Source organism: Malus domestica, chromosome 17, assembly GCF_042453785.1.
Source record: "Malus domestica chromosome 17, GDT2T_hap1".
Classification (NCBI taxonomy): Eukaryota; Viridiplantae; Streptophyta; class Magnoliopsida; order Rosales; family Rosaceae; genus Malus; species Malus domestica.
This window is the reverse complement of record NC_091677.1, coordinates 14,475,924-14,489,043: the sequence shown is the minus strand read 5'-3', so window position 1 is coordinate 14,489,043 and position 13,120 is coordinate 14,475,924. Positions and strand designations below refer to the sequence as shown.

The window sequence follows — 13,120 nt, the reverse complement described above, 5'->3', positions numbered from 1 at the left end:
ATTTCAATCACAAAAAATGAATGCTCCAAAATTATCCTGAGCTGTCGTCACGTTCAATGGAGTCGTCAGTTGGGGTTTCGGGGCTTCGAAGCAGACTTTCAAGGCCAGGCTCGGCAGTATCAGTGACTACTATGTGCACCACTACGTCTGTCCTGAGGAATGAGGCGTGAAGAGATCGTCGTCGTCCTTGTCATCCAACGGAGGAGAAGGCGGCGCAATGAGACGATGTCAGGCGGATAGGTTGTGCTTGTTCTTGGCCTCCACCAAAGGTTTTGGCCAGCAATGCCGCATATTTCATCAGCTACCAGACTTCGATGACACCAAAAGGAGTTGTCGTAGGCGTCTAGCAGGACACAATGAACGACGAAAGAAGAATCTAGCCGAGTCTCATGTAGTTGAAGGCTCATGCTGAGATGTTGGAGCAGGGACTCAGCTGTCGACCACCCACATGCAAAAGCGAGGAATAAGGGGAAGCTTTGCTCTGCGAGAGCACATGGGAAAGCAAAAGCAAATCAGAAAGAAAAGTAGAAAAGCAGTGGGAAATAAAGTGAGAAACAGAAACAAAAGCAAAGGCTAAAAGAGAAAGGAAAAGATTATACTTTTGCTTTTGTCGACCACCAAAGGATGCATGTTCCTATTTTTTGAAAGCCAGAGAAAAGCAAATGGGTGATGTCGAAAAGGTTGTCCAAAGCAGCTGTCATTTTAGAGAAAAGCAGAAAGCAAAAGAAGATAAAAAAAATGAAAAAGCAGACATAATTGCGGTGGTGATGGCATGCAGAAAAGAGAATTAAGGGCGTGACCCATTGAGCAGAGAGTCAGATTTATTTTTTGTATGATGTAATTTATTTTTCCTATCTTTCGGAGACATCTGTATAAACCCCATCAAAGGGTAATAATAAAAAAATAAAAAAAAGGCAAAGCCCAAAATAAATGGGCCGGCATGTTGTGGAGGGCGAATGCCTATAAGCCCAAAATAGCACCAATCAGGTGATCAAAAGTATGCCTAGTACTCCAAAATCATTTGGCAACCTGCCACTATTACCACCAACCAGGTGATCAAAAGTAAGCCCAGTACTCTAAAATTATTCGGCAACCTGCCGCTATTACCACCAACCAAGTGATCAAAAGTACGCCTAGTATTCCAAAATTATTCGGTAACCCGCCGCTATTATCGCCAACCAGGTGATCAAAAGTACGCCCAGTACTCCAAATTATTCAGCAGCCTGCCGCTATTATCACCAACCAGGTGATCAAAAGTACATCCAGTACTTCAAATTATACATGAGCATTACTCATATCAATCATACATAAACATTCATGAGCATCACTCATGTCAACATTCATGAGCATCACTTATGTCAACATCCATGAGCATCACTCATGTCAACATCCATGAGCATTACTCATGTCAATCAACATAAACATTCATAAGCATCACTCATGTCAATCAGCTTCAAAAGCTTCATTTACAAAGCTCTAGCTTCAAAAGCTTCATTTACAGAGCTTTAGCTTTAAAAGCTTCATATACAAAAGCTCCAGCTTCAAAAGCTTCATTTACAAAAGCTCTAGCTTCAAAAACTTCATTTACAGAGCTCCAGCTTTAAAAGCTTCACTTGCAAAAGCTTCACCTACAAAGCTTTAGTGAAAGGTATACAAATATTTCCTCCGAACAACCGCCACTTCGGCCCATACATGAATTCAATTTGAAGTCTCCAGCCAACAGACTTTATTGACCGAAGACTTGGGGGACTACATTATGTACCATATATTGGGCCTCATGAAAAATACTTAGGGGACTTAGCCCATTATTCATATATTGAGGAGCGTGCCCTTATTCTATAAAAAGGACTCCCTCACCATCATTAGAGAGTATCGCCGCTAGCTAAGCAACCGCCTCGCCGCGAGCATCACTCCTAGCCCATCACTTATGTATTGAGGAGCGAGCCCTTATTCTATAAAAGGGATTCCTTCACCATTATTAGAGAGCATCAACTCTAGCCCATCATTCATGTATTGAGGAGCAATCCCTTATTCTATAAAAGGGACTCCCTCACCTTCAACGCCACAAGCCGAGCCAACCAAGGCAACATAAGCCACAAGCAGAGCAGCCTCGCAACATATGCTACTTCTAGTTGAGCATCATTTCATATTGGGCACCGCCTCATATCGAGTATTAGTTCTAGATGACATCTAGTTACTTCAGCCCACACATGGACTAAATTTCAAGTCTCCAGCCAAAAGACTCTCTTGACTGAAGACTTGGGGGACTACTGTTTATACCATACTTAGGGCCTCCATATTTAGATCTCGTACAAATACTCAGGGGACTTAAATGTAATTATGTAATAAAGGAATGGGCAAATATGTAATAAGTGAGAATCCCTTATTCTATAAAAGGACTCATCACCCTCACAATTATCGGAGGCCATTGCTGAAGCTTTCTCACCCCTCTCACATCCCCTCCCATATTCAGAGGTTCTCTCCCTCACCTCTCAGATAAATACAATATCAGTGTAGACGTAGCCCAAACCTTGGGGTGAACCACGATACATCTTGTGTTATTTACATTTCTTGCAGTTTCACGATCGGATTTACCTTGTTCCAAGACCTCCGGTTTTGTGCATCAACAAAGTTCAATCTTTAGCTATTTAGGTAAGTAGAATGAAAATGTGTAAAACGGACGTATCATTGTGCTTTTCAAATGCATATGCTTCCTTCCACTGAAAGTAATTGTTGTTTACTTATGCAAATTGTGGAGATGGATTGTATTTACATTTTGTAACAGTGCATACAATGTTGGCAAAAGTACAAACCTTATAAGGAATACCAAATATGAAATATGATAAGAATTTGGTTAACTTAGTTTTGTTGTTTTAGGTTCAGTTTGTTAAGTTATGTCATCTAAGGATTAAATAGTTATTATATATATTGTTTATTGTTGTCATCGTTCTGAACCTATTATTAAACAGTTGTGATCATTATGTTGGATACATATATTGTTATGTTATTTTTAGGTTTTTGATAAATGTTTTATTTATAGGGATGTTATGCCAAAATTTTAGTAGGATTTGTTATTAGTTTTTGGTTAACGTTATTTTATATCAGCCAAGAAAAACACTCAGAGATCTTGTCGCCAATTGAAGATGGCGAAGATCACCTGGGTGACCAAGAAACGTATCACTATCGGATACGATGAGCGGCATCGAGCTGCACCAACGGCAAAGCAGCATAGCGCATTGGCCCACGACATTGGTCACGTCATTCAGACCAATTGCCCTATGAGGTGAGGACAAAGGTGCGCGCACAATTGTCGGTAAGTATCCTTCCTTTTAATTGATTTTCCTTCAAATTTTATATATTTATATTACTTAATGTATGTAATTAATTTGTTATATTGCAGACAAACTACAATTTCGAGGACATCAACGACGATATGTTGGCGTATGTCAACATGGTCTTCTCTAAACGGTACAAGCAGTGGAAGAGCGACCTGCACCAATATTTTAAGACATTTGATGATCCGCAGGTCGCTTTTAAGGAAGGTTGCTCGAAGGACTTTGAGGGTTAGGAGGATAATTGGGCGTGGCTCTGCAGTCAATTTCAGGAGCCCGACTATGTGGTATTTTTTTGTATTAAGTTTAAAATTATTATACGTTTCTTACTAATGTTTATTGATTTTTTTTATATTTCATTTAAATTTGAACTTATAATTTTATTTGTTGTATAACACAAGAAGGTGAAAGCCAACAAGAGCAATAGGGACAAAAAGACTATTCTCCACCATTCCGGTTCGAGGCCTTTCTCATATAAGATGAAGGCGTGGTGGCGGGTAATAATAAAGTTTTTCATATTCAATTTTTAATATGTCATTAATATTAATTTTTTTTTCAAACCAACATTTTTCTTCTCTTGTTCTATCAAGGGGGTTCAAAATTCCCAGAGATCGATGTCTTTCGCAATGTTTATGTTCGACCCGGGGATGAGTTGGCCGAGTCCTTTCATGTAAGTATTCTTCAATTTTAATTATTATCTTATGCATTTAGTTTCATGGTTATTATATGAATGTTATAATTAATATTTGATGTTATATTACACAGGCGACGATGATGGAGAAGAGGCAGTTGGTTCTTTAGGAGTCCATCGTCAAGCTTCCTCCCGAGACTCCACTTGAGTCTGTGGATCCTCCAGAGGATGCGCGGTTTCAGATCCTTGCGGAGACCTTGGATCAGACTCTTGGGCGGAGGCAAGGGACATATTGTAAGAGGATGGGGATTGCCTAGCGGCGGGAACCTAGAGCCCTTTCATCATCGCAATCAAAGAGTCAGGTGACAACTTTGACAACAGAGGTGGCTTACCTTAGGACTTCAGGTGACAACTTTGACAACAGAGGTGCCTGACCTTAGGACTGAGCTCGCCTCGTATAAGAGCTAGATGTCACAGATTGTATAGGCCCTCAGTCAGTCCGGCATTTGTCTCCTGGATCTTCGTCCCCCGTCTACCTCCAAGCCCCTTCAACCCGAGCATGGCCACACCTCTGCCCATTCGACCTCTGAGCCTGTCGACAACCTCGAGACCTTCCAGCCTCCTCTGCATGACGACGACATAAATTACGCCACATTATTTTCTTAGTTTTTTACTTCCTTACTTTTTAAACACTTTTCTTGTACATAGTGCGTACATTTATATTTATTTAAATATATTATTTTTCTCTTCATTACATTTTTTAATTGCAATTTAATTTTATTAACAAAAAAAATGTAATTTATTTTTATTACAAAATTAAAAAAAAGAACGTAAAATTAAATTTAAAAAAAATATTTTGTGAAAACCTTCGTCTCGCAAAACTCTAGCGACAAACTAGGTTTCATCGTGCAAAGTTTAGAGAGACGAATAATAGTCGTCCCACGTATGTATCCTAGTATTTCAACGAAGACATTCGTTCCTAAATTTTTTTTGCAAAGAAGGTAAACTGTCGCGTCGTGTTTTTGCAACCAATGATATTTTTCGTCCCGCGAAGTCTTTCTCACGATCTTTGAACGACGGATTCTGCGAGACGAAATTTATGTCGCGCTGAAGTTTGTGAGACGGAAATACACTTTGCACGACCAACTTTGGTTCGTCGCGCAAATAGTAAAACGTAGTAGTGATTGGCCATTCATATTAAAGGTTAGGAATTTTTTTATTTTTTAAACGATAGTATCTACACTAAGGGAGTGTGGGAGTAGGCTAAGCTTCACAATGGATTAGCAATAATGTGGTTTAAATTTACCTTTGGCAAGAATCGAACATAAAACCTCTCATTTAAAAAATATCACTAGATCATAGTACTAAGTGGCAAAATTTTAAAACTATTGGATAATGGATAGAGATAGGTTGAACTTGGCAAAAACGTGAGCTAATTGGCAATAGTTACTCCCACTTTTCACCTTTTTGTAATTTTATATTGGCAAATTAACATTTGGCTTATTAATTAAGGGGTTGTTTGATAATCATTTCGTTTTTCGGTTTATAATTTTTGTTTTTATTACTTTGAAATCCGAAAATTGAAAACTTCGTTTAATAACTACATTCATTTTTTATTTTTCAGAGAAATTAAAACTGAAAACCAAAAAGGGGAAACTCAAAGGCTAAATTATAGAGGTAAATGCTTGTGTTTATACGTATTTATTTTTTCAACGTTTAGTTTTTTGTTAGGTTTGTTCATACAAAAGTTTGATTGTATGTCCTTCATACGGAAGCTTTTTTTGTCTTCTTCAAATGTTCATACAAAAGTTAAACAACTGCATTTGGTTTTTGTTCCTGCAATTTTGGTTGCTTTGTCTGATGATTGGTCCTATTCTGTTTATTGACAGTTCTAACTGACAAAGAAAGTGGACTCGATTGGCTTGGCTTGTGAGTATGCTGCTTGAAATTAAGAAGAGAAGGAAGGCTTGGAGATTTATTATGTAAATCTGGGTTGAGATGTCGATTTGCAGAAGAGAACACACGGCGATGTATAACCTTCATGATCCTTGTACGTTAAGAAGACTGAAGTTCATGCATATATATATTTTTACTTAACTTTTCTTGATTGGACAAAAATGACATGTTTGAAATTTGAATCACCTAACTTTTCTTGAATTCACGAGTTTCACAAATCAAGAACTCTTTCCATTTAAAATGTACATCTTTTTTCAAGATTAGCGACGTAATTCAAAAATTCATACCTTGTCATATCGAGCTTCGTAATTAATGTGCAAATATTATATATATCCCCATGCTTGCATGCATGCAGCACTGATCATGTCCATCCAGAAGTTTCCGATGTACTTTGTGTTTGTGTTGGTCAAATTTAAACGGAAGAAAGAGTGTGAAGAACACATGTCCTGTTTGATTTCAAAAGAATATATAACTTTCATATGGTGGCACGCTGCGACCTGTCTGCCCTAGCTACAGTAATAAAATCAACACGTATTATTACTTTTGCCTAATATATATATACACTCAAACAACGCAGTCAACCAAAAGAAAAATATAATTCAAATCCTATGGCCAAGCTTTTTGTGGAGCCAACATCCACTTTCTATCTATTTCTCATATACTTTACACTGTTGGAGATGGAAAAGATATAATTGAGACACATATTATAACAAAAGTTTTGAGAGACTAAAACATAACTCCCACTACTGGGAAATTGGGAATGGCCTAAAACTACGAGAATTTTCCATCAAATATACTCTAGTAAGACCAGTATATAATTGGTGCCTTGGCGGGTCAAAAGGAGAAACGATCTGTTGAAGTGGGGTGAAAGGGGAAGGGGCAATAACAAGGCAGTTTTGGAATCTCCAGACTTCCGCATGGCTTTTTCGATGTTAAGTGTTTGCACAGGTAGGCGGGAGATCAAAATTTTAAATTAAATTTATATTAAATAATATGTAATCAATAAAAAATAAATACGTAAATTAGTATTTAAATAATAATCTAATCATCTACCGTCATATCTTTTAATTTATAAATTTAATTAAAAAAATTAGTCTCTACCTGATCGATAATATTAGGTCTCCGGTTGAATGGCGTTAAAAATCGAAATCAATCTCAATAATGCATAAGATATTAAAGTAAGGGGGAAAGGAGGTTCATGAATCTGCTGAAAGCCAGCTGTACCCGAAAAACATAAAATATGAGGATGATAGATGGGTACAACTAAACGACAAATCTAAAAAAGTTTTTATTAAACATGTTGGTGGGACCCCTACGTGTGGGACTTGCCTACACACGGACGATCATGGATCATGGATCATGGATCATGGATCATGGATCATGGATGAGATTTAGCTGGTTTGTAAGGAGAAATTTTTCCAGAAGCCGGTTACATAGGACAGCTGGAATTCCCTCTTACAAATATCTGACACTTAGGATTTCATCTTCTTAAACTACTCAATCTTTATGTGGTCATTATCCATAAAATAGTTAAAATTAAATTTAAAAAAAATCAATAAAGAAAACAATCAAATGACTCAAATTACCCTTCAAAATCTGGAACCCTCTCCCCGCCCCCACCATTCCTCCCGTCCCTCACCTCTTTGTTTCCCTTTCTCTCTCCTTTTATTTTTCTTTCTCCTCCTCTCTTACGCCGAAGAAGAACATAGGAAGGCCGATCGCTTCACCAGCAGCTAGATCGGCATTAGACACGCCAGATTTGAGGTTGAGTTGCCGCTGAACATCCATCGGCTTCCATATCTAATTAAGAGTGGAGAAATCGAGGGGAAATGAGAAACAAAAATAGGAAGAGGGAGAAGAGATGGGGTGCCCCGATAAATTCGCCAGTCGGCGATGGGGGTGGGTTGTTGCTGCTTTCCGGTGATTTTTTGGCGTGGACGAGATGGTGAATTGATCACTGTTATAGGGGTAATTCAGAAATTATGTTGATAAAAAATTTTAATTTGCATTTTTTTATTTTAAGAAATAAAAGAGACAGGTGGCAACTTTTGATTAGTTGGGAAATCCAACTCAGATACAATTCCCGGCTTATGGAAAAATTTCTCGTTTGTAAGCCTCCAAGGCCAAGTTTTTCGAAAAATAATTTATTTGAAACAGATTTTTCATTTGGCTTTTTAGTTTAATAATGTATTGATACCTATAAATTATTTCATTTATATAATATTATTATTAAACCGAAACACTATTGTAATTGTAAATTTTTGTTATACAAAATAGTGTAAGTAATAGAAGAATAAAATGAAACAATCAATTCGTATACGCAAAAGTGAGTACTACACTTTTTTTCCTTTATGACACACCATCTTTCAATTTCGCATTTGGGTTTTTATTTATTTATTTTTTTAACAAACGATATTATCTTTATTAATTAATGAAATCATCTTTATTAACCAAAAGATGGTGAAAATACTACTTAGTCTTCTATCACACAAAAAAAAATGATGGGCAATAATGTAATTTCAAAGGTCCAAATTTTACTATTTTTTATTGAAGCCTCATCTACATGTGATGTTAAAATATCTCTAATATTAAATAATAAAAAAAGAGCTAGCAATAATATGGGTCATATTCACATTTGGCAAGAATCAAACTTATGACCTCTCATTTACGAGTGACTGGACCAAATTAAAACTAATGAACAAAAGTAAATAAAAATGTTCGTAATGTTGTAGCCTATTTTATCTGACTAAGGGGAGGGGGCCAGCAAGGAGAGATTGTAGAGAGAGATGTGTTTGTAGGAATGTAGGGCAATGTAGGGAAATGTATGTGTTATTCCTCCATACGTAGTGCCTTTATTTATAGTAATAAGGGGGAGAAGAATTCCTACATCCCCAAGGAATACAAGTCCATATAGGAAAGAATAACTATAATAAATTCTAATCTAGGATTTACACAATCACATGTAAACTAGGAAAGTTTACAACACTCCCCCTTGAGTGTGTAAATACTCAAGGTAGATTTAACATCATGTAAAAGTTGAGGAAGTCGACTCATCGGCAATGTGGATGTAAATTTCTTCCTCATTGATTTTGGACAAAATTGCACCTACAAAACAAATAACACTTTAGGTCAAGGCCAGAACCTCCGATGCCAAAGTTAGAATTTTGAGGGAAAAGTGTTTGGAGAATTTTGAGAATTTAGCAAGAGAATTGGAATTGGGTTTTGGAGAGAATGAGAGGGCTTTTATAGGGGTGTGGCTGGTTTCCTTGGGTGAGAGGACCGGCCACTTGGCTCTCTTTGTGGACTAGGTTCTTGATTTGTGTTTAATTGGGCATAATTGAATAATTAACTAAATAATTAGCCAAATAGAATAATTACCTAATTGATTAGCTAATTAGTCTAATAAAAAGGGAAAGATTTTGGAGTTACCTTGTGGCAAGGATTTGATGAGGATGGATGAAATATGTTTTGAATTGTTACCTATTTTAGGCACTTTTGATTTAGTTGAGGGATGATTACCCGCTACTCGCGCATAGGAATCCCGATGTGCCTCAAGGGTATTCTTGTCCTTTTAATCCAAAGATCCACGTGTCACATTGTGATTATTTTTTGCTCCACAAATGCCCCCACACCTGTTGGGCTACTCGCAGAAAAGGGCAACATGTGTAGAGATTTTCTTGTTTTTAGGAAACTTAGGACTGCTTCCTATTTTGATGTAGATTCCCTCTTTAATAAGAAATTAGATCCTTCTAGGAAAGAGAAATAAATTTCTCTCAAAGCCTATTTAAGTCCACCTTAAGTGGATTATTAAATCAACTTTGGAGAGTAATTTATTCTACCCTACAAGAGAGATAGCTTAGAGGATATTTGTTCCCCCTCCTCTAGCAATCTTCTACATCTTGCCCGTGCAAAGGATCGTCTTTCATTGCTTGCTTTGTCTTCACGCCACTCCAAGGTAAGAAAAAATTAATTTTTCTTGTCTTCTCAATTTTCTTGGGAGCCTTGGGGCTTGAAATTGGCTTGATGGGGGTCGAGGTGACTTGAAAAAATCTTGGAGAAGTCACGGCACTAGGGTTGCAATGGGTGGCCTAGTGGTTTAGACTTGGCGTGGGCCAAGTTGGAGTCGAGACTTGAGGCCTGCGGGCGAGGGAGAACAAGCCAGGCCATGGGGCCTGGCTAGGACGATGGGCTCCTGCGGTTTGGGTCTTCAACTTCTTTTTTTATTTTTTATTTTTTGAAGAGGCTGGGCTTGGGCCCGTGCCTAAGGGAGAAAATAGAGAGTGAGGTCGAGAGCCTCTTTTGGGCCAAGAGGCCTGTTGAGCACCTTTTTCTTTTTGTTTGGGCCATGTGGCCTGTTTGTGCCGAGCCTTCCCTTCCTCTTTTTCTCTTTTTTTTTTTGTTTAGGCCGTGTGGCCTACTTATGCCGAGCATTTTCCTCATTTTTTATATTTTATTTTTTAAGCATCCATCTTAATGAATCTTCTTTGCATCTTTGTAGAATTCCTTCGAGTAAGTCTTCTTCGAACCATAAAAATGATGACAGTGCACCGCCGTTGTACCGTTAAGGTGGGTATTTAAGCAAGGTTGGATACTTCAAGGCTACTCACTTCAAGATTAGTTCTAATGACTTGTTTAGAGATTTCCTCGAAGCTTATAGGCATGCCATTCCGTTAGGAGTGCATGTGAAATGGGTTAAGGATGCTAGCAGTCATGAACCATGTGACGGGGCTCGTAGAGCCATCAAGTTCCACCCCTACTACTTTGTGTTGGGGTTTAACTTTCCTATGTCGCGCTTTTTCTAGGAAGTGCTCTGCTCCATGAGATGTGCCCCCACTCAATGTTCTCCAAATTCAGTTCGTGTGATGGTGGGATTCCACAATCTAAGCCAATTCTTTGACTTAGATTTGACCGTCAACGAATTTTGGTACTTCTTTGACATAGGTCACGTTGAGGGAGTTGGGCAGCTGCAATCTCGCCATATGTTTTTTGATAACTTGAGCAAGGGAGATCATGACTGGGCCAAAGAGACTTTGGAGATAAATGGAGAATGAGAGTCTGATTCTTCCTCCGAGCTGCGTGTTCCAACGATTTTCATATCCGGTAAATGAGTTGCTTAATTTTTCAGCTGCTTTGTATTTGTGCTAAGCTGCTCTTTAATTTTGTAATTGTCTTCTACTGCCTTTGTAGATTTGGAGTTTGGCTCAACTCCTAAGACTTCTCCGAACATGAAGAAAATGCATGTTGCTCTAAGTATCCCCTCCGAGTATCGTGAATGGCGTTGGCTGCTTAATCTTCTTCGTATGGAAAAAGGTGGGCTACCCCTAGAGAGGAGATAAAACGAATCAAGGCTAAGGCGTTGGCTCATCCTATCATTGAGGTAGAGCCTACTACAAATGAATGTGGGAAAAAAGAGGTTTTCCCCTCCTGCTCAAGAAACGCCTGCTGAGAAGAAGCCAAAGACTTCCTTTGCTGCTCATGGAGGTTCACCGGCTGCTCAAAAGATGCCTACTGAGAAAAAGCCGAAGACTCATTCTGCTGCTCGCGAGTGTTTACCGGCTACTCCCAAACTTGTGATTAACTTGACTTTCTCTAAGAGCGAGAAAGAGAAGGCTGCTAGACCTGTACTGGTGGCACCTACCATTCCGAAGGCTACTAGTTCGATTGCTGATAAGATTGCCTAGTGTAGAAGTTCCTCCGTGTCTCCGGTGTCGAAGTTTGGTTCACCTTTGGAGAGGCTTGCTACTATGAAGAGTGATAAGGTGCCCATTCCTGCTAAAGTGACGCCAAAACTCTTTCTCTCTACTGCCGAGACCGACTCGTCTACTAAGAAGAAGGAGACTGCTCGTGCAGGCAGTCGTGAGAAATTCACCAAGTCTGTTTCTAGGGAAGTTGCTGAGATTTGTGTGCTGTTGAAGCCAGATCTGCTTGGGAACATTGATGTATGTGCCAAGTTTGTTGATGGCATCAAAGGGGTTGTTAACCCAAGTTCCTTTGCGAAGCATACGACTAGGTACATGAAGACTACTCTGCTGGCCATGATGCAGAAAACTGCAATTCTGGCAGCCGAGTCTATGCTTCTTGATCAAGAGGATACCAAGGATGCCAATGAGGTGGCAAGAATTATGGCAGTTGAAGCTTACTCATCGATCGAAAAAGTCAAGAAATTGGAATCTGAGCTTGCTGCTTTGAAAGGGTCTAATATCTCTGCCCCCACTTTTCTGCAGCTTGAGACCTCTCGTTAAGAGATCATGGATTTGAAGATTAGGCTTGACGCGATCCAAGTAAAGTATGAAAGTGCAGAGAAGGAGATTGAGTGTTACATACCTCATATTCAAGATCTTGAATGTGCCATCTCTTTGCGAAGGATGAAGAACTAATCGCCGCTTACAACCAAGTGATCCACTTCAAGAAGGTTGTTGGTAGGCTTGAGCCTCAAGTATTGGAACTCCAAGGTGCCTTGAAGATCAACGACAATTTAAAGAAAGAAATGAAGGAGCTGCAGCAGGTTCGTGCTTGTCTACTCAAGAAGAATGAGAAGTTAAAGGGTAAGAAAGCTGGGTTTGAGGCTTCACTTACTCAGAATCAAGCCGATTTCTACAAGTTGGGTTATGTAGATCAATTCTTCGGGTGGCCGTCCGACTTTGAGTTTTCTGGTAAAGACTTCGTGACATTCTCTATTAGACTTGCTCGCATTTACTTTTGAGTCTTCTGTAGGTGAAGTAGTCGGAGAGGTTGGTGCCCAGGCTAGGGTAATTAAGAGTGAAGCGTCGGATGGTGCCGTTGCTGAAGGCGTCGTGGCCACTAAAGGTGCGGCGACCGAGTAGTCGTGGGATGTCCAAGCAGTTTAAGAGTAGTATTCTAGGAGCTTTTAGGATTTTCTTTGTTTTCCTTGTTGCTTTTTCTTGAACTCCTTCAGTCTTTGCTAGTTGTTTATTAATTTTGCTAGAAAATTTAATAAACTTTCTTTCTTCACTTCTTATGTTCATGCTCTAACCTTTAGACTTTATAGACTAGGGGCGGGCGTGCTGCTTTCTATAAGCAGGCAGGCCTGCATAGCTTACCCAGCCATAGGTGTTAGTGTAGAACTTTGCAAAGTTGTTAGCCATAAGGTTGGCAGCCGAATGCCTTACTTACAGAAGCAGACAAGTCTGCATAACCACTAGATTGTTAACCTTGGCTTTATCCAATTTCATAGGTTGCG

General features: G+C 39.0%; 1 long non-coding RNA gene across 2 annotated transcripts; it reads left to right on the top strand.

The window, feature by feature from the left end:
- The first annotated feature begins 3,095 nt into the window (after positions 1 to 3,095).
- On the top strand, positions 3,096 to 4,714 carry LOC139193739 (uncharacterized). 2 transcript variants are annotated; one of them, XR_011578197.1, is made up of 5 exons: positions 3,096 to 3,313; positions 3,401 to 3,619; positions 3,737 to 3,829; positions 3,923 to 4,002; positions 4,098 to 4,714. It is a non-coding gene; the product is annotated as an uncharacterized lncRNA (long non-coding RNA). The 2 variants fall into 2 exon arrangements; XR_011578198.1 differs by having other exon boundaries at positions 3,734 to 3,829.
- Positions 4,715 to 13,120: the final 8,406 nt, after the last annotated feature.